Below are 19,481 nucleotides of genomic sequence, written 5' to 3' on the forward strand. Positions count from 1 at the left end.
TTGCGGTAAAAAAAATGCGGTCAAAAAAAAGGAGGCGATTGAATTGAAGCAGCGGCTTCGTAAGTTTTTTTTTTGAGGGGTAGCGGCTTCGTAAGTTTTTTTTTGAGAATCGCTTCGTAAGTAAATCGCCACCCCGACGAGGACCAGATCTGCTTTTTTTTTTGAGGACCAATCTGCTGTATGTCACTGTGTCCCAGCTTCCAAGCCCATCTGTCTCCCCTATCTTGAAGTACGGGCCAGCCCCTCGCCCGGACACGTCAAGTTCGGCCCGCTCCGTGTACCCATCGCGCTCCCGCACGAGACGGACTGACGGAGACGGACACGGACCGGGTAACGCTCCCAGATCGCCGCCGCCTAGCCCTAAAAAAAAAAGGACCGCCGCCGCGTAGCCTTTCGCCGCCGGGTTCGACGAGGGAGCCGGGGCACGCAAGCCGGCCTATACCCTATAGAGAGACTGGTCCGGGGATGTTCGGGGATGCGGGCCAGCAGCGCGGCAACGTCGTGGGTGGTGGGGCGGACGCGCATCTCCTCTACGACGACCCGCTGTCATCGCGGCGCTCCTCGGCTCCCGCTTCGACGGCGATTAGGTCGACGCTCAAGCGCCTCCTCGCCCTCATCACGCAGGGCTTCTACGTCGCCCACCTCTCCCGGCAGGTCCCGCTAGCGTCCCATTCCTCGCATCGTCTTATCTCATCTCGCGAATTCCGGCGACTGAATTGCGTGTGTGCTTGCGGCGCAGGCGGTCAAGAACGTGCCGGCATAGTCGCTCGAGGTGAAGAAGCACGTTTACCTCTACCTGCTCCGTTACGCCGCGAAGTAAGCTCACCCCCCTTCCCTGCTTGTGATAAGTGAAGCCAAATCCTAACTAGATTCGTCTGCAATTTTTCCCTGTGATTAGTCAACCTAAATCCTAAGTAGATTCGTTTGCATTTTTTTCCTGCATGTGGTTAGTCGAGGCAGATCGGAGCCAAGTGGGAAATTAAAAAACAATTTCTTTATCAAAACCAAGTTCTTTGATGCTTGGACCAGGAAATTGCTGCCATTGCAATTTTGATATGTTAAAATATTAGAAGTGACCGTGCGCCTTGCCGCGCCGCTTAGTTGTGGGGCCTTCTGTAGGATAAAGCTATGAATCTACTGCTTCATCCATTCCTGCATCTCTGAACTGAATGTCTTCTGTAGTTTCAGGATTGACTTACTCAGAAAATTGCCTTTTAAATTCATAGCTTTATCAAAGGAACTCATAAATTTACCATTTTCTTCATGCATCTCTTTCAATTGAAGTTGCGTTCGGAAAATTTTGATCTCTAAATGCCATCCTTGTGGCTGCATTTTTTGTCCAGTGTCTTGGGCTCTTCACAGGATGAACCATACGCAAGAAGACCTCTGGTTGGTCAACCAGCATGATATCACTAACAATATTCCTTCCATAAGAAGGATGGATGTTTTGCCAGTCGATTACATCTTCAATTTGAGGTATGGAAGGGTAATTTACATCTTGTTTCTCCTCGGTATTGACAATAGCTTGTTCATAGAGGAATTGATGCGTGTCTAGAAAGAGTGCACGGCGCTGCAAGCGGGCGACACGACCAAAGACACGTGCACACCCGAGACAGACACAAGCTCTCTCATTGGACAAGGGCCCGCCCAGTGAGTCGAGCAACCTGGTCAAAATCGGTCACCAAATCGAAATTAGTGACCTCAATCGATTGTGAGCCTTTCCACCTCTAGGGAGCTTAGTGATTTAAAGGATAATCTTCTGATGTCGTGGACACTTGCGTTTGACACTTGTGCACAATCTTGATTCTAGATGTGAATAATCCTATTGAACAGACATGATGCATTTTTATTCAGGCAAGCTATTTTGTTTGGGGAAGTCTGAAATCTGTATAATGCTTCTCTAGAAAAACTCCCGTCTGCGTTCATCTTAAGCTTGATCATCTTCTGATTCCGAAGATGAAGAAGAACATAGCATAGGATCTTCTTCAATGCTGTTAAGAAGAGAGTGGATGCTCTTCTTCCTCTTCTTCTTGGCTACTGCAGATCTCTTTCTTTTTCTTCCTTGTGTTTGTGATGTTGAAGTCTCCTGTTGAGCTTGGGCTTCATTACCTAAATGTTCACCGACATTGTCATCAGGAGTGATCTCAGTAATGAACTCATTGTCTTCATCCTCCAGAACATCACTGATGACCTTCTCTATGGGGTCTCTGTTCTTATTTTCTCTCTTATGCTGCAGCCTTGCGTTGAATTTGACGAAGACAAGATCCCTCAACCTATCACTGAGTAGTCTGTTACATTGTTTTGCATGAACCTACATAGTGAAGGAAAATTGAGTGTAGGTGAAAATAAATCAAGGAACACATGGTCACATGTGAGAACAGAAATCAACTATTTTGTAGACTTTTAGAGTTATAGTTTCCTTTCTTGCTTGTTTGAATGATGACCAGTTTCTCTCACAAGCTGAGGAGCTGCATGTCAATGTGAGGATCTTTCTTACCAAATTCTTCAGCTTGGGTGCGCTTGTGCTTTGATTCAACCACCATTTTGCTGCATCAAGTCATTCACAGATTATTAGTTATATACTTACGCATATACAAAATGAGAAACAGAGAAAGTTTGAAACTGGTTTAACACAAATAGCACTAACCTGGATCAATTTCTTTGTTTCTTCTCTGCCGTGTGGCAATGTCCGTTCCAAAAGAGTCAGCCTCTTCTTCATATATGTTGAGTTCGTCAATAATCTCCTCTTGCAACATTTCATCTTGAATCATCCTTGTAATGCAATGGATGACGGCTGCCCTGAATGATCCATCATTCTCGATTGTATTCTTGTTTGGATAGTAATAGTAGGGATTGAGAAAGTACCCAGCCAAATCTAGTGGCGTCCTGAGTTTGTTGTCCCACCTCTTGTCAATGATATCTATAAGAGCTTTGAAGCGACTCTCATCATTGTCAAACCATGAAGAAATTCCTTTTTTGCATCTAGCGTATAACCATGGAAGACTCCTGTCACCGGCACATCACTATCCATCCTTCTTAGCACATTAGCCATTGGCTCAAAGAAATTGACAGCAGTGTCAACACCTTTCCAAAAGGAATCAGTTTGCACAACTTTTTGAGCTTTCTTACCCTTGTCCTTCTTTAAGTACCCCCATGTCATTTAGCTCCTCTGATCTGAATAGTTTAAGCACATCCTTCTTGTTGTCTTGCAAAAATTTTATATTGAGATCAGCCGTGGCAAATCTAGTAACACCAGCACGGACCAAGTCTCTTCCAAGTGTTTTCCTCATCGAAGCCAAAACCCTCGTATGAGCATACAAGAATACGGTAACTTGCCTTTCATGGACAATTGTTTTCTCAACTAGAGGCAGCTTCACAATATCTTCCAACATGAGATCAATACAATGGGCTGCACATCCAGTCCAAAAAATGGGTGGTCTCTTTGCTTTCATTAGACTTGCAGCTGCTGTATTAACACCAGCATTGTCAGTCACCACTTCAACAACCTTTTCTGGCCCAATATCTTCAATACACCTGTCTACAAGGTCGTAGATGTATTTCCCATTTTTTTTTGACATCCGAGCAATCAACCGAATCCAAAAATAAGACCCCATATGCGCTGTGAACAACTAGGTTCATTACTCCTCTGCCTTTCCTATCTGTCCATGCATCGGTCATTACGGTACAACCTGTGTGCTCCCATGCTTTCTTATGGTTCTTGAATGAGTCAAGCACCTTCTTCTTTCTTTTCTGCAGGAATGGCCCACTCATCTCATAGGCACTAGGTCCTCGAAGGGTTTTGCCAAAACCTGCAATGTCCACAAGCATACATGCAAAGCTAGGAAGTGTCACCGTGTTGTGTGGATTGCCAGCTTCATAGAAAAACTGACATATGTACCCACAAGCTCTATTCCTCTTCTCTTCTAACTGTTGAGATGACAACTTTGATTGAACCTTTTCGCTGAGAGTTTTCCCTTGATTCCTCTTGACACATTCTTCTACACTTAACTGGCAGAACTTGTCCATAGGGCCACCTTGGGATCTGCTTGTGCCTGGTGTTGACAACAACATATCATCATTGTCACTGTCTTCATCACTCTCCTGTTCTCCCTCTGAGTGATCGAAGTTAACTGAACTTCTTAACTTTTCCAATTCTGTGATTTTCTTATCCTTCGCATCATTACTCTTTAGGAGCAAAACCTTCATCTCCTGCTTGACATCCTGAGGAACCTTCTGGCATGGTGTAGCATTGCACTTCTTAATTCCAGCAAGGTGGTACATTACCCTTGTTACGCCGCTAGTTAATATCTTGTTACAGAAATTGCATTGCAGAGTGTATGTTCTATTAGGATCTGGCACAGTACAGTACTTCCGTGCAGCCTCATTTGATGCAACGACATGAGCTGCTGCTGTTTGTGTACGGAGGCAGTGCTTGAGATACCTGCACCTATGAAACAAAAAAACAGAATTAGGTTAGGCAAAACAGGAATTAAACAGATCATCAACTCTACTGAAACAACAATGTTTAATCTACTCCAAGTTCAGAGATTCAGTGTACAAAACTGAGAATGCACAAGACAAATCTGAGGACAAAACTTGGCTATCCATGGGTTGTGTGCACAGTTCATGCTACAATGATTCAGTGTATGCACAGTTTAGAGATTCAGTGTACGCAAGGACAACAAGCAAGCACACACATATAACAAATACTTTGCATATAACAGAGATCCCATTACAATGAAGCACTGGTTGGATCAAATCATACATCCATTTATCATGCTACAAGGGGGGAAGAGAAGAAAAAGGACAAATCCGAGGACAAAACTTGCCTGTCGATGGGGTCTGCTGACTCATTGTAGGCTAGGGCGATACTGCTTGGAGAAGATGGCTGGAGAGGGGGCATCACCGGGAAAGGCGCCGTCGATGGAGGCGTAGATGATCATGGCAAATATATTTTGTGTAGATGATCAATAGTATCTATAGTTTGATTATGCTATATCATGTAATATTTTATTCAATGTCTCGTGGAACTGGCCCCTGTCTGCTAGATGCAACAAATGACATGCAAAAAAGGTAACATACTGCATTGATGATTGTATATCGGCACAGAGCCAAATATTTGATCTCATGTGTACATAGATGATGTGATTTCCAGTAATATTTCCAGTCAGCTCTGAACGTTATTAGTTTGTTACTTACGTACTGACATTATTGTCCTGTTTTATGTTGTCCAGATGAAGGTTGTTCTTCTCACTCAACAGATCTGGAACTATTAGTAATATAATGAGTTGTTTTGTTTCCAGGCCATGGTTCTTCCATCCCACCCTTATCTTCTCAAGGAAATATACATCAGTATTCTTCATATGGTGGTGGATACGAGAGTGGTAGTACAACAAAAAAGATTGATATCCCAAATGGAAGGTATGCTACTTGGGAGTTTACTCGTTTGGTTTTTTGCATTCTTGCAGTTGATACAAGGTTGCATGAAGTGCATTTTTTTGCTCTGCTAACAGATAATGTTCATAACTTCTTTTAGGTTGGTGTTATCATTGGAAATTCTAGAGAAACTATAAAGCATATCCAACTTTAGTCAGGGGCAAAGATCCAAGTAACGAGGGACATGGATGTTCAACCCGGGTCACAGACAAGATTGGGTGATCTTTCGGGCACTCCTGAGCTGTTGATAAGTGATGTTTTTGCAGAGGTACTGTGATATATTTTTTAGGGTCAGGACTTCACATTTAATTGTGTATCCATTTATTCAACCATACTTGAAAAAAATAATGACCTTCTGCAGGCTGATGCTTACTCATTTGGCACTATCTCTAATTGGAAGTACAATGCACCTCAACCTAGTGTTGAGCAATTCCAGATGCAAATTGCTAACAACAAGGTAAACTGGCTGCTTTCTTGACGAGATAGTGAAAGATGTTTGGTAGATTAAGAAAATTTATGTCGAGTAAATAAGCATGGTGGTTCTTATATTGGTGGATGAATGGATCTTTAATAGACTTGAAGCAATTTGGATTTAGTTAGGTGATTATGATCTTGAAACCAAATTTCATGGAGGATTACGAGATTTTGATGCATTTATTTAGTTCATTATGATCTTGAGGAGATAGTCAAAGATGTTCGGTGGATTAATTAATCTTAGACAATTTGGATTTAGTTAGGTGATTGTGATATTGAACCGTATTTATGATGGATTATGATATCTTAGTTGGATTTAGTTACGTGATTTAATCTTGAGAAGATAGTAACAAAATGTTCGGTGAATTATGAGATTTTAGGTATAGTAGATGACCGTGGTGATTATTATATTGGTGGATAAATAGATCTTTAATTTTGTTTGGAACATTTTGGATTTAGTTAAGTGATTGTGATCTTAAACCAAATTTCATGATGGATTATGAGGTTTCCAATCATGATGGATTATGAGGTTTTGATTGGATTTAGTTAGGTGATTATGATCTTGACGAGCTAGTAAAAGATGTTCGGTGGATTATGTGAATTTAGGTCTAGTAGGTGAGCATGGTGGTTATTATATTGGTGAATAAGTAATTTTTTATTAAACTTGAGAAAATTTGGATTTAGTTAGGCGATTGTGATCTCGAATCAAATTTGATGGTGGATCACGAAATTTTAAATGAATTTAGTTAGTTGATTGAGACCTTAGGAGATAGTCAAAGATGTTCGGTGGATTAATTAATCGTGAACAATGTGGATTTAGTTCGGTGATTGTGATATTGAACCAAATTTCTCGGTGATTTATTTGATTGTAGGTGGATTTAGTTAGGTGATTGTGTCTTGAGAAGATAGTCAAAATGTGCCGTGGATTATTATATGAGAAATGATTCCCTTCAATCGATAGATCTTATGCGAGCGTCCACCGTCTCCATGTTCGTTGGATGGGCTTCATCAAACAGCCGGGAGCTAACCTCTCTGTGTTTCTCCAACTGGTCCATTGTTTCAGAAAAAGATTCTGCAACTAGCCTCTTGTTGCAAACCGACGAAGAGCTAGATCCCGCAACATGACTTATGTTGCAAAACAAATCCCACAACGTGACCCATGTTGCAAAAAAAAAATCTACAACACAACCAATGTCGCAAAACAAATACCGCAACACAATCTATGTTTGCAAAAAAGAAAAAAATGCAACTATGCAACAAGACATCTGTTGCAAAGTACAATTGTCGGATTTGACGGTTTGCCACCGGCCGATGCCTAGCAGCCCCCTTATTATATTGGTGCATAAACATATCTTTAATTTAGTTTGGAGCAATTTGGATTTAATTAGGTGATTGTGATTTTTAACCAAATTCATGGTGGCTTTTGCTGTTTTGTTGCATTTAGTTAGGTGAAAGTGGTCTTGACGAGATAGTCAAAGATGTTTGGTGAATTATGTAAGTGAGCATGGTGGTTATTATATTGGTGGATAAATGAATCTAGTAAACATGGAGCAGTTTGAATTTAGTTAGGCGATTGTGATATTGAACAAATTTCACAGTGGATTACGAGAGTTTCAATGGATTTAGTTAATAGATTGTGATCTTGGGGAGATGTCAAAGATTTTTGGTGTATTAATTAATCTTGACCAATTTTGATTTAGTTAGGTGATTGTTATATTGAACCAAATTTCTTAATGATTTATGAGATTTTAGTTGGATTTAGTTAGGTGATTGTGTCTTTAGAAGATAGTCAAAGATATTCGGTGGATTATGAGATTTTAGGTATGGTAAATGAGCATGGTGATTATTATATTGGTGGATAAACAAATATTTAATTTAAATTGGAACAATTTAAATTTAGTTAGTTGATTGTGATATTTTGATTAAATTTTACGGTAGATGATGAGGTTTTGGTCGGATTTAGTTAAGATGATTGGGATCTTGATGAGCTAGTAAAATATGTTCAGCAGATTATATGAATTTAGGTCTAGTAGGTGAGCGTGTTGGTAATTATATTGGTGGATACATAAATTTGTATAAACTTGGAAAATTTGGATTTACTTTGGCAATTGTGATCTCGAACCAAATTTTATGGTGGATTATGAGATTTTTGATGGATTAATCGATTGTGATCTTGAGGAGATAGTCAAAGATGTTCGGTGTATTATTTAATTTTGAACAATTTAGATTTAGTTAGGTGATTGTGATATTGAGCCAGATTTCTTCGTGATTTATGAAATTTTGGTTGGATTTAGTTAGGTGATTGTGTCTTGAGAAAATAGTCAAAGATGGTTGGTGGATTATGAGATTTTAGGTCTAATAGATGAGCATGGTGATTATTATATTGGTGGATAAACAAATATGATATTTATTTGAAACAATTTGGATTTAGTTAGGTGATTGTAATCTTTTAACCTAATTTTCCAGTGGATTATAAGGTTTTGGTTGGATTTAGTTAGATGATTATGATTTTAGCGAGCTAGTAAAATATGTTCAGTGGCTTATGTGAATTTTGGTTCTAGCATGTTGATTATTACATTTGTGGATACATGGATCCTCAGTAAACATGGAGCAATTTGGATTAGTTAGGCGATTGTGATCTTGAACAAATTTCATGGTGGATTATGAGATTTTTAATAGATTTTGTTGATTGTGATCTTGAGGAGATAGTCCAAGATATTTGTTGGTGTACTAGAGTAGAGGTATCCTAGTATCTCGAACTTGTGCACGGGCAGTCGCGGCATCCGGCGGCAAGGTCTTGAGGACGTTGGTGAAGTTGAGGTCCGGATTGTGGAAGGCCACCTTCACCAACACTTTCTGAAGAGCTCCCGCGCAGATCTTGCGCGACTCGTCGGTCAGCTGCTTTAGGATCCTTTCCCGGAGTCGCTGGAGGGCCGTCGCCACGCCCTTGAAGAACAAGACGAGCTTGGCGCTGGGTTGGAGGTTCTCGTCGGAGGGATACCCGAGATCCTCCATCCCCAGCTGCGCCAGCTCCTTGTCGATGTCTGTGGCGGCATTCACAAGACTCTCCGTCCAGTGCTTCACAGTTTCCCTGAAGGCATTTTGGGTGGCGGCAACACTCTCTAGCAGCGCTTTGTCGGCCTTGATCTCCTCCCTCAAGGCCACCTCCTGCTTCTTGGCGCTGTCCAATGTCTTGGTCAAAGCGGTCAGCTTCAACTCAAGACCCGTGTTGGAGTCCTTGGCGGCGCTGAGCTCTTTGCTCTTCTTGGCGAGAGCGGCCTCCAGCCGCGCCACCTTCGTCTCCAACTCCTTCTTGGCGGCCTCGGCGGCGGCGGCAGCATCCTCTGCTTGCTTGAGGGCTCCGCCGAGTTTTTCTTCGCGCGCGGCAAGCTCCTCCTCGTGAGCGTCAAGATTGACCTTCCGCTGCGCCAGCTCGCCCTCCTCCACGGATAGCTTCACAGCGGCAAGTCGCTGTTGCTCTTCGACTTCAGCCTTCTCGAGGAGGAAGGCCTTCTGCGCTTCGACGAGCTGCTCCCGCTCCTTCGCCAGGGACCGGAGGGCTTCCCGGTGAAAACCCTTGAGCTCCTCCGCGCGTTTCTCGATGTCTGCTCCCGCCTTCGCAACAAGCGCCTCGCGGGATTCCAGCTTGGCTTGCTGCGCACGGTAGAGCGACAACAACTTACGCAGCAGCTGCTCTTCCTCGGGCTCGTTGCTGCTGTTGCTCGGCGCGTCAACCAGCGTCAGCCCAGCGGAAGCAAGCACCTCCCCGTCGAAGATCTCTCCCTCGACCGGCGCCCTGGAGCTCGATGCCCAGGGAAGGTTGATGAAGACGTCGTCGTCGGCCTTCAAGTAGACGCCCGGCTGGGGCTCCTCGGAGCTTGGCGCTGCGGCTTCGGCGGACGGGTCGGCGGTCGGCGTAGCACTTGGCGCTCCTGCGGCCTCTGGGCCATCAGTACGATCGCCAGACCCCTCGCCAGTTGCTGCAGCGGCAGCCTTGGCGACCTCGGCGCCGGTGGGATCGCCAGCGCCGGCTGCTTCTTTGGCGGCGACCTCGGTCTCCATCTGCTCCGCAGCAGATGGGTCTGACAGCCGGCAAGGGGAGAAGAGTCAAGCAAAATCCAGCAAAAACCCAGGAAGATCAAGAGAAGAAGCACCCAAGGGAAGTTTTGCAGCAAAAGGGTTATCTGTGCCAGTTTCTGTAGTCAGGTTCTCCGCCGTTGGAGGGCCGCTGGCGCTGTCCCTTGCCGGAGAATCCTCCCTTGCCGGAGACTTCTCCCTTACCGGAAAGCCCTCCCTTGCCGGAGAGCTCTCCCTTGTCGGGGATTCTCCCTTGGCTCTTGGTGGGGCTGCTCTACTCCTACACAAATCAGCAATCAAATATCAGCAAAGACAAGTACCCATGCGCGCCTCGCAGCGGAAAGTAAATCATACACTTACACTGGGGGCTGCTTTGGAGAAAAGTCGCCGGGTCCGACAAGGTTGTCTCGGGCGCGCCACCTACTGTCGCAGTAGGCTCGTCCTCGATGACGATCACCGGGACCTTAGCTCTCTTTGCCGCTCTCTGGGCCAGAGTCCTAAAAAGGAACAAGTTCAGAGTCAAGCAAATGAGATGCAAAAACAGCAAGAATTGAAGAACTACAAGTGCAGCAAGAGAAGCTTACTCTTCTTCTTCTTCCTCGTCGGAGCTGAACGCGGAGAAGTCGAAGTCTGGCGCGCGCCCGGCGCGAGGAGGCGGAGGAGAAGCCTCCCTTGGCCGCTTGGCGGGAGCAGTGGCGGTGGTCTGAGACGACCCCGCTCCAGCTGCTGGTGCGGCGTGAGCAGCGGTAGGAACTGAAGCGGTGGTCCGGCTAGATCTCGCTCCAGTTGCCGTCGCAGCTTGAGGCGCTCCCGCAGCAACGGTGTTTGCCGCGGTGGAGCGTGTCACGCGACGCGGCGACTGTTGACCCGCTTGCCGCTCCGCTACATCACCGGCCTTGCGGAGACGCCTTCTTGGTGGGGATGAAGGTTCTGCTTGCGGCGAGCTGCCCGAAGATGAGGAGTAAGAGGAGTTGATTTCCAGCGAGCCGCTCGTGTCCTTGGCGGGCTCGCTCGGCTCGGCGTCACGCCCGACAAGCTCCTTCTTGCCGGTGGGCTCCCCTCGCTCGGCACGGCTTGCCGCTTCTGCTGCATCTGCCTCCTCCACGGTGAATCCAAAATTGCCCGCGGCTGCGGCTGCCGCTGCCTCTTCCAGCCTAGTGGCAATGAGCGCCATCTCTGCATCGGTGGTGTCGCGGGTGAGGCTGTCCTTCTCGTCGGAGCGGATCGGCACTTCCACCAAGTCATCGAAGAACTGCTGCACAACGTCGTCCGCAGGCTCCTCCCAAGTTGGCACAATCCCATGCGAGTCGCACTCCGGCATCATTGCACGGATGCGGTCGAGCGAGGAATTGTTGCACAGCGGAACGACGCCCCCCGGCAACCTGAACACTTCGGGATATTGGGGGTCATACTTGAACAGTTCTTGGAGCATCGCGTTGAGCTCCAGAACAGTAAAGTTGTAGTTGAGGCCCGGCCGCAGCCTCATGATATCCGCCGCATTCTTGAACTCCCAGGCAGGTCTTCCTCGTTCCTGCAGGGGGGCGATGCGGCGACGAAGAAAGTCTGCGCCAACAGCGCCTACAGTAAGCCCGGCAAGCCTGAGGCGTAGGATCCTGATGACGGCAATCTTCAGCCTGTTGTCTTCCAGGGCCACGTCACTCCAATCGCTGCCGCGTGCTACTGGGGTTTGGCGCCGGGTGGTGAATGGCTGCGGGTTCTCCTCGTCAATCCAGCACCAATCTGCTCTCCACTCTTCCCACTTGCCGCGAAACTCTCCCTCCAGATAGGTTTCTTTCTTGCCGGCCCTCGAGATCCAGGCGATTCCGCCGGATAATGGCTCCCCTCTCTCCACTCGGGGTATGAAGAAATGGCGGAAGAGGGCTACACTGGGGTGGACTCCGACAAAATTTTCGCAGAGATGTGCAAAAACTGCCATGGTGAAAACGACATTGGGTGTGAAGTCAAGGAGGTGGAATCCGTAGGTATTCATGATGTCGCAGAAGAATTCAGAGAAAGGCGGGCAGAGCCCGCAGTAGAAGAACAATGCGAAGAAAGGGTATCCGTTTGAGGCCTTCTTCCAAGCGGCGGCGGGGAGTACCTTCGTGCGCGGATGCGCGCGCGTCTCCGTCGACCAGAAGAGGTAGTAGTTCTCCCTCAGCTCCTTCGCGGCAAGCTTGGGGGGGAAGACGGCCCGCTCCTTTCGCAGCGCCGCAAGCCGCTGCGCCTCGGTCGACTTCACGACCTTCCCCTTGTCGGTTTTTGGAGCCATGGCGGAAGTGGTGGAGGAGGTCGACGGCGTTGGTGGTGCTGGTGGCGATGGGGGGCGGAGCGCTGCTCTCTCTCTCAGCTTTGGGAAGGCGAGGGAGCGGCGGAGATTTCTGAGATTGAAAGCAGCAACGGGCGAATGGGCGAACTTCCCCTGTTTCCCCTGCTTATAAAGAGGGAGGGGGCGGACGTTCTGCATTTCCGAATAAAGAAACCACCCACGATCTCTCCCACGACGCCGCATTCAACGCGTGCCGTTCGGGGAGGGCGCGGCGGATACGGAGTGAGATACGGCGTAACCTAGGCCGCACGTGCCCGTGCCCTGTTTTGGGCCTGGCCCAACAGTGCTCGGCACCGTGTATGGCCCAGGCCCGGGGGCTCTTGTCGGTGTACTAGAGTAGGGGTACCCTAGTATCCCGAACTTGTGCACGGGCAGTCGCAGCATCCCGCGGCAAGGCTTGCCGGGTGACCGCCAAGGTCCTCCGTGGTTCCTTTGGAGCCATTCAAGAACAAAGTATCCAACCAAGACACCACAAGACCCTGGCAAGAGGAGCTTGCCAGGAAGGCCAACCAAGGCAAGGCGTTCAAGGAGACAAGACCCCGGCAAGAAGAGCTTGCCGGGAAGGCCAACCAAGGCGCCTCAAGGAACTTGCCGCGGCGCGCCTCGCGTCCCGGCAAGGCCCGGTGAGCGACAAGCTCCCGGACGCGACAAGACAACGACCGCGGCAAGGTGCTTGCCGCGGCAAGCCACCATTCTGTGCCCGCGCTCCAGCACATCCACCAACGTGTCGCTCTAGGACCCTTCCAGGCGTGCGTGGCGGGAGGCTGTGCTGCCAGCGGTGCGCAGTGGCGAGCGGCGCTGACAAGATTGCCATCGTGGCGGGCAGTGGCGTCCCTGACGGTCCCTTTTGCACTGTTTAGGCGACACAGACGGGCATTTAATGCCCTTGCCCCCTGCCGTCAGGGTTAGGTATGATACACTGTAGCAGGTAGCTGTACCTACCGCAGCATCTTTCCATTTTTACCCTTCGTCTCCGTTGCCACCTGTCGGTGACCCCTTGAGCATATAAAAAGAGGCCCGTGCGCAACGTAGGGGGGGCTAGCTCAGAGAACACTCACGCTCGGTCTCGTTAGCCGCTGGTGTGTACTGTAGCACTCCACGCTCCGGAGCAAGAACTCAATACAAACCACAAAGCAGGAGTAGGGTTTTACGCATCCGTGCGGCCCGAACCTGGGTAAACCGCTCGTGTGCTTCGCCTTGATTCGCTCTTTGCACGACCTCCGCCCCCGCCGAATCGAAAGGGACTCGGTCCGCCGGTCCCATAGGTGCTCGTGGATTAGTCCCCCGACATCTTTTGTCGGTGTACTAGAGTAGGGGTACCCTAGTATCCCGAACTTGTGCACGGGCAGTCGTAGCATCCCGCGGCAAGGCTTGCCGGGTGACCGCCAAGGTCCTCCGTGGTTCCTTTGAAGCCATTCAAGAACAAATTATCCAACCAAGACACCACAAGACCCCGGCAAGAGGAGCTTGCCGGGAAGGCCAACCAAGGCAAGACGTTTAAGGAGACAAGACCCTGGCAAGAGGAGCTTGCCGGGAAGGCCAACCAAGGCGCCTCAAGGAACTTGCCGCGGCGCGCCTCGCGTCCCGGCAAGGCCCGGTGAGCGACAAGATCCCGGACGCGACAAGACAACGACCGCGGCAAGGCGCTTGCCGCGGCAAGCCACCACTCTGTGCCCACGCTCCAGCACATCCACCAACGTGTTGCTCTGGGACCCTTCCAGGCGTGCGTGGCGGGAGGCTGTGCTGCCAGCGGTGCGCAGTGGCGAGCGGCGCTGACAAGATTGCCATCGTGGCGGGCAGTGGCGTCCCTGACGGTCCCTTTTGCACTGTTTAGGCGACACAGACGGGCATTTAATGCCCTTGTCCCCTGACGTCAGGGTTAGGTATGATACACTGTAGCAGGTAGCTGTACCTACCGCAGCACCTTTCCATTTTTACCCTTCGTCTCCGTTGCCACCTGTCGGTGACCCCTTGAGCATATAAAAGGAGGCCCGTGCGCAACGTGGGGGGGGGGGCTAGCTCAGAGAACACTCACGCTCGGTCTCGTTAGCCGCTGGTGTGTACTGTAGCACTCCACGCTCCCGAGCAAGAACTCAATACAAACCACAAAGCAGGAGTAGGGTTTTACGCATCCGTGCGGCCCGAACCTGGGTAAATCGCTCGTGTGCTTCGCCTCGATCTGCTCTTTGCACGACCTCCGCCCCCGCCGAACCGAAAGGGACTCGGTCCGCCGGTCCCATAGGTGCTCGTGGATTAGTCCCCCGACAATGTTTAGTGGATTAATTAATTTTGAACAATTTGGATTTAGTTAGGTGATTGTGATATTGAACCAAATTTTTTTGTCATTTATGAGATTTTAGTTGGATTTAGTTAGGTGGATTGTGTCTTGAGAAGATAATCAAAGATTTTTGGTGGATTAGGAGATTTTAGGTCTAATAGATGAGCATGATGGTTATTATATCGATGGATAAACATATATCTAATTTAGTTTGGAACAATTTGGATTTAATTCAGTGATTGGGATCTTTTAACCTAATTTTACGATGGATTATAAGATTTTTGTTGGATTTAGTTAGGTGATTGTAATTTTGACGAGCTAGTAAAAGATGTTCGGTGGATTATGTGAATTTAGATATAGTAGGTGGGTATTTTGATTATTATATTGGTGGATAGAGATGAGGACCACACAAGTGACTCAAGGCGATGATGCCATTACTGAAAATTATTAGTAAACAAGGCAACAAAGGTGGAGGGAGACTGGAGGTAGTGGCAGCATGGACTTGATCCAACATCCCACGTGCCTGTGCACTCTCCGTTCCTCGCTAATCTGGCTTGGTGTCCTTGTCCTGTTTGCGGATTTGTGTCACGCACTTGATTAAGCACCCCACGTTCTCCTACTGTGTGCCCTTGACCTTGACGATAGGTAGCGCCGTGTTCTCGGGCACGTCCCGTGGGTAAAATCCAGGTATGCGCCCATTTTCTGAGCTATTGCTCGCCATTGGTGGTGCTTGAGCTTGCGGTTATGGTGTCATGCAGCAAGGGAACACGGGATGTGGGATCAAGACAGCACACATAGCAACCCGCTAGCAGGCAACGGATGCCCATGCAGATTTGAGGGAGCGGAGGTGGACACAAAGGTGGATGTTGAGCCCATAGCAATCTCAATAGTGTGCTCATTAGTAAGAGCAAAACGGGCAAGAAGATCCTGGATATACTTCTCTTAGGAAATAAAGAAGCCATTAGAGGTAGAAGAAACCTCCATCTCAAGGAAGTAGCGACTTCTTTAGTAAACATGGAGTAATTTGGAATTTGTTAGGCGATTGTGATCTTGAACAAAATTCCTGGTGGATTATGAGATTTTTCAATGAATTAAGTTGATTTTGATCTTGAGGAGATAGTCAAAGATATTTGATGGATTATGTGATCTTGAAGAATTTGGATTTAAGTAGGTGGTTGTGATACTGAACCAAATTTCACGGTGAATTATGACATTTTAGTTGGATTTAGTTAGGTGATTGTGTCTTGAGATGATAATCAAAGTTTTTTGATGGATTATGAGATATTAGGTCTAGTAGATGAGCATGGTGATTGCTATATTGGTGAATAAATAGATATTTAATTTAGTTTGGAACAATTTGGAATTTGTTAGGCGATTGTGATCTTGAACAAATTTCCCGGTGGATTACGAGATTTTTCAATGAATTAAGTTGATTTTAATCTTGAGGAGATAGTCAAAGATATTTGATGGATTATGTGATCTTGAAGAATTTGGATTTAATTAGGTGGTTGTGACACTGAACCGAATTTCACGGTGAATTATGACATTTTAGTTGGATTTAGTTAGGTGATTGTGTCTTGAGATGATAATCAAAGTTTTTTGATGGATTATGAGATATTAGGTCTAGTAGATGAGCATGGTGATTGCTATATTGGTGAATAAATAGATATTTAATTTAGTTTGGAACAATTTGGATTTAGTTAGGTGATTGTGATCTTTTGAGCAATTTTTACGATGGATTATGAGGTTTTGGTTGGATTTAGTTAAGATGATTGGGATCTTGGTGAGCTAGTAAAATATGTTCAACAAATTATGTAAATTTATGTCTAGTAGGTGAGCATGTTGGTTATTGTATTGGTGGATACATAAATTTTTATAAACTTGAAAAATTTGGATTTAGTTTGACGATTGTGATCTCGATTGTGAGATTATGGTGGATTATGAGATTTTTGATGGATTAGTTAATCGATTGTTATCTTGAGGAGATGGTCCAAGATGTTTCGTGTATTATTTAATCTTGAAGAATTTGGATTTAGTTAGGTGATTGTGATATTGAGCCAAATTTCTTGGTGATTTATGACATTTTGGTTGGATTTAGTTAGGTGATTGTGTTTTGAGAAGATAGTCAAAGATGTTTGGTGGATTATGAGATTTTAGGTTTAATAGATGAGCATGGTGATGATTATATTGGTGGATAAACAGATATGTTATTTGATTGGAACAATTTAGATTTAGTTTGGTGATTGTGATCTTTTAACCTAATGTTACAGTGGATTATAAGGTTTTGGTTGGATTTAGTTAGGTGATTATGATTTTAGCGAGCTAGTAAAAGATGTTCGGTGGCTTATGTGAATTTTGGTTCTAGCATGTTGATCATTACATTGGTGGATAAATGGATCTTGAGTGAACATGAAGCAATTTGGATTAGTTAGGCGATTGTGATCTTGAACAAATTTCATGCTGGATTATGAGATTTTCAATAGATTTTGTTGGTTGTGATGTCGAGGAGATAGTCAAAGATGTTCAGTGGATTAGTTAATTTTGAACAATTTGGATTTAGTTAGGTGATTGTGATATTGAACCAAATTTCTTTATGATTTATGAGATTTTAGTTGGATTTAGTTATGTGGATTGCGTCTTGCGAAGATAATCAAAGATTTTTGGTGGATTAGGAGATTTTAGGTCTAACACATGAGCATGATGATTATTATATTGGAGGATAAACATATGTTTAATTTAGTTTGGAACAATTTGGATTTAATTCGGTGATTGTGATCTTTTAACCTAATTTTATGATGGATTATAAGATTTTTGTTGGATTTAGTTAGGTGATTGTAATTTTGACGAGCTAGTAAAAGATGTTCGGTGGATTATGTGAATTTAGATATAGTAGGTGGGCATTTTGATTATTATATTGGTGAATGGAGATGAGGGCCACACAAGTGACTCAAGGCGATGATGCCACTGCTGATAAACAAGGCAACAGAGGCGGATAGAGATTGGAGGTAGTGGTAGCAAATGGACTCGATCCAGCATCCCACGTGCCCGTGCAGTCTCCGTTCCCCGCTAATTCGGCTTGGTGTCCTTGTCCTGTTTGCGGATTTTGTGTCACGCACTTGATTAAACACCCCACGTTTCTTCTACTGTGTGCCCTTGACCTTGACGATAGGTAGCGCCGTGTTCTCGGGCGCGTCCCGTGGGTAAAATTCAGGTATGCGCCCATTGTCTGAGCTCTTGCTCGCCATTGGTGGTGCTTGAGCGTGCGGTTATGTTGTCACCCAACAAGGGAACACGGGATGTGGGATCAAGACAGCACACATAGCAACCCGCTACCAGGCAATGGATGCCCATCCGGACTTACAGGGTGCAGAGGTGGATACACAGGTGGATGTTGAGCTCCATAGCAGTCTCAATAGTGTGCTCATCAGTAAGAGCAGCACAAGCAAGAAGATCCTGTATATATTTCTCCTAGGAAATAAAGAAGCCATTAGAGGTAAAAGAAACCTCCATCTAAAGGAAGTGGCGACTTCTTTAGTAAACATGGAGCAATTTGGAATTAGTTAGGCGATTGTGATCTTGAACAAAATTCGTGGTGGATTACGAGATTTTTCAATGAATTAAGTTGATTGTAATATTGAGGAGATAGTCAAAGATATTTGATGGATTATGTGATCTTGAACAATCTGGACTTAATTAGGTGGTTGTGTTTTGAGATCATAATCAAACATTTTTGGTGAATTATGAGATATTAGGTCTAGCAGATGAGCATGGTGTTTACTATATTGGTGAATAAACATATATTTAATTTAGTTTGGAACAATTTGGATTTAGTTAGGTGATTGTGATCTTTTGAGCAATTTTAATGATGGATTATGAGGCTTTGGTTGGATTTAGTTAGGTGATTGGGATCTTGATGAGCTAGTAAAAGATGTTCGGTAGATTATGTGAATTTAGGTCAAGGAAGTAGCGTCATTTTTAGTAAACATGGAGCAATTTGGAATTAGTTAGGCGATTGTGATCTTGAACAAATTTCATAGTGAATTACGAGATTTTTCAATGAGTTTAGTTGATTGTGATTTGGAGGAGACAGTTAAAGATATTTGATGGTTTATGTGATCTTGAACAATTTGGATTTAGTTAGGTAGTTGTGATACTGAACCGAATTACACGGTGGATTATGAGATTTTAATTGGATTTAGTTAGGTGATTATGCTTAAGATGATAATTATTTTTTTGCTGGATTATGATATTTTAGGTCTAGTAGATGAGCACGGTGATTACTATATTGGTGTATAAATAGATATTTAATTTAGTTTGGAACAATTTGGATTTATTTAGGTGATTGTGATCTTTTGAGCAATTTATATGGTAGATTATGAGGTTTTGGTTGGATTTAGTTAGGTGATTGGGATCTTGACGAGCTAGTAAAAGATGTTCGGTAGACTATGTGAATTTAGGTCTAGTATAGGTGAGCATGCTGGTTATTTTATTGATGGATAAATAACTTTTAATAAACTTGGAAAAAATTGAACTTGTTTAGGCAATCGTGATCTTGAACCAAATTTTGTGATGGATTATGAGATTTTTGATGGATTAGTTAGTTGATTGTGATCTTGAGGATATAGTCAAAGATGTTCGATGTATTAATTAATCTTGAACAATTTGGATTTAGTTTGGTAATTGTGTGCTCATCAGTAAGAGCAACACGAGCAAGAAAATCCTGGATATACTTCTCTTAGGAAATAAAGAAGCCATTAGAGGTATAAAAAATCTCAATCTCAAGGAAGTAGCGTCTTTTTTAGTGAACATGGAGCAATTTGGAATTAGTTAGGCGATTGTGATCTTGAACAAATTTCATAGTGAATTACAAGATTTTTCCATGAGTTTAGT

At 45.3% G+C, this 19,481-nt stretch overlaps 1 long non-coding RNA gene across 1 annotated transcript; it reads left to right on the forward strand.

The window, feature by feature from the left end:
* Window positions 1-326: 326 nt before the first annotated feature.
* LOC119326051 lies at window positions 327-6,366 on the forward strand. Its single transcript, XR_005157798.1, has 6 exons — window positions 327-654; window positions 740-816; window positions 1,344-1,476; window positions 5,304-5,421; window positions 5,537-5,704; window positions 5,798-6,366. It is a non-coding gene; the product is annotated as an uncharacterized LOC119326051 (long non-coding RNA).
* Window positions 6,367-19,481: the final 13,115 nt, after the last annotated feature.

The sequence above is a fragment of the Triticum dicoccoides genome, chromosome 1A, assembly GCF_002162155.2.
Source record: "Triticum dicoccoides isolate Atlit2015 ecotype Zavitan chromosome 1A, WEW_v2.0, whole genome shotgun sequence".
Classification (NCBI taxonomy): Eukaryota; Viridiplantae; Streptophyta; class Magnoliopsida; order Poales; family Poaceae; genus Triticum; species Triticum dicoccoides.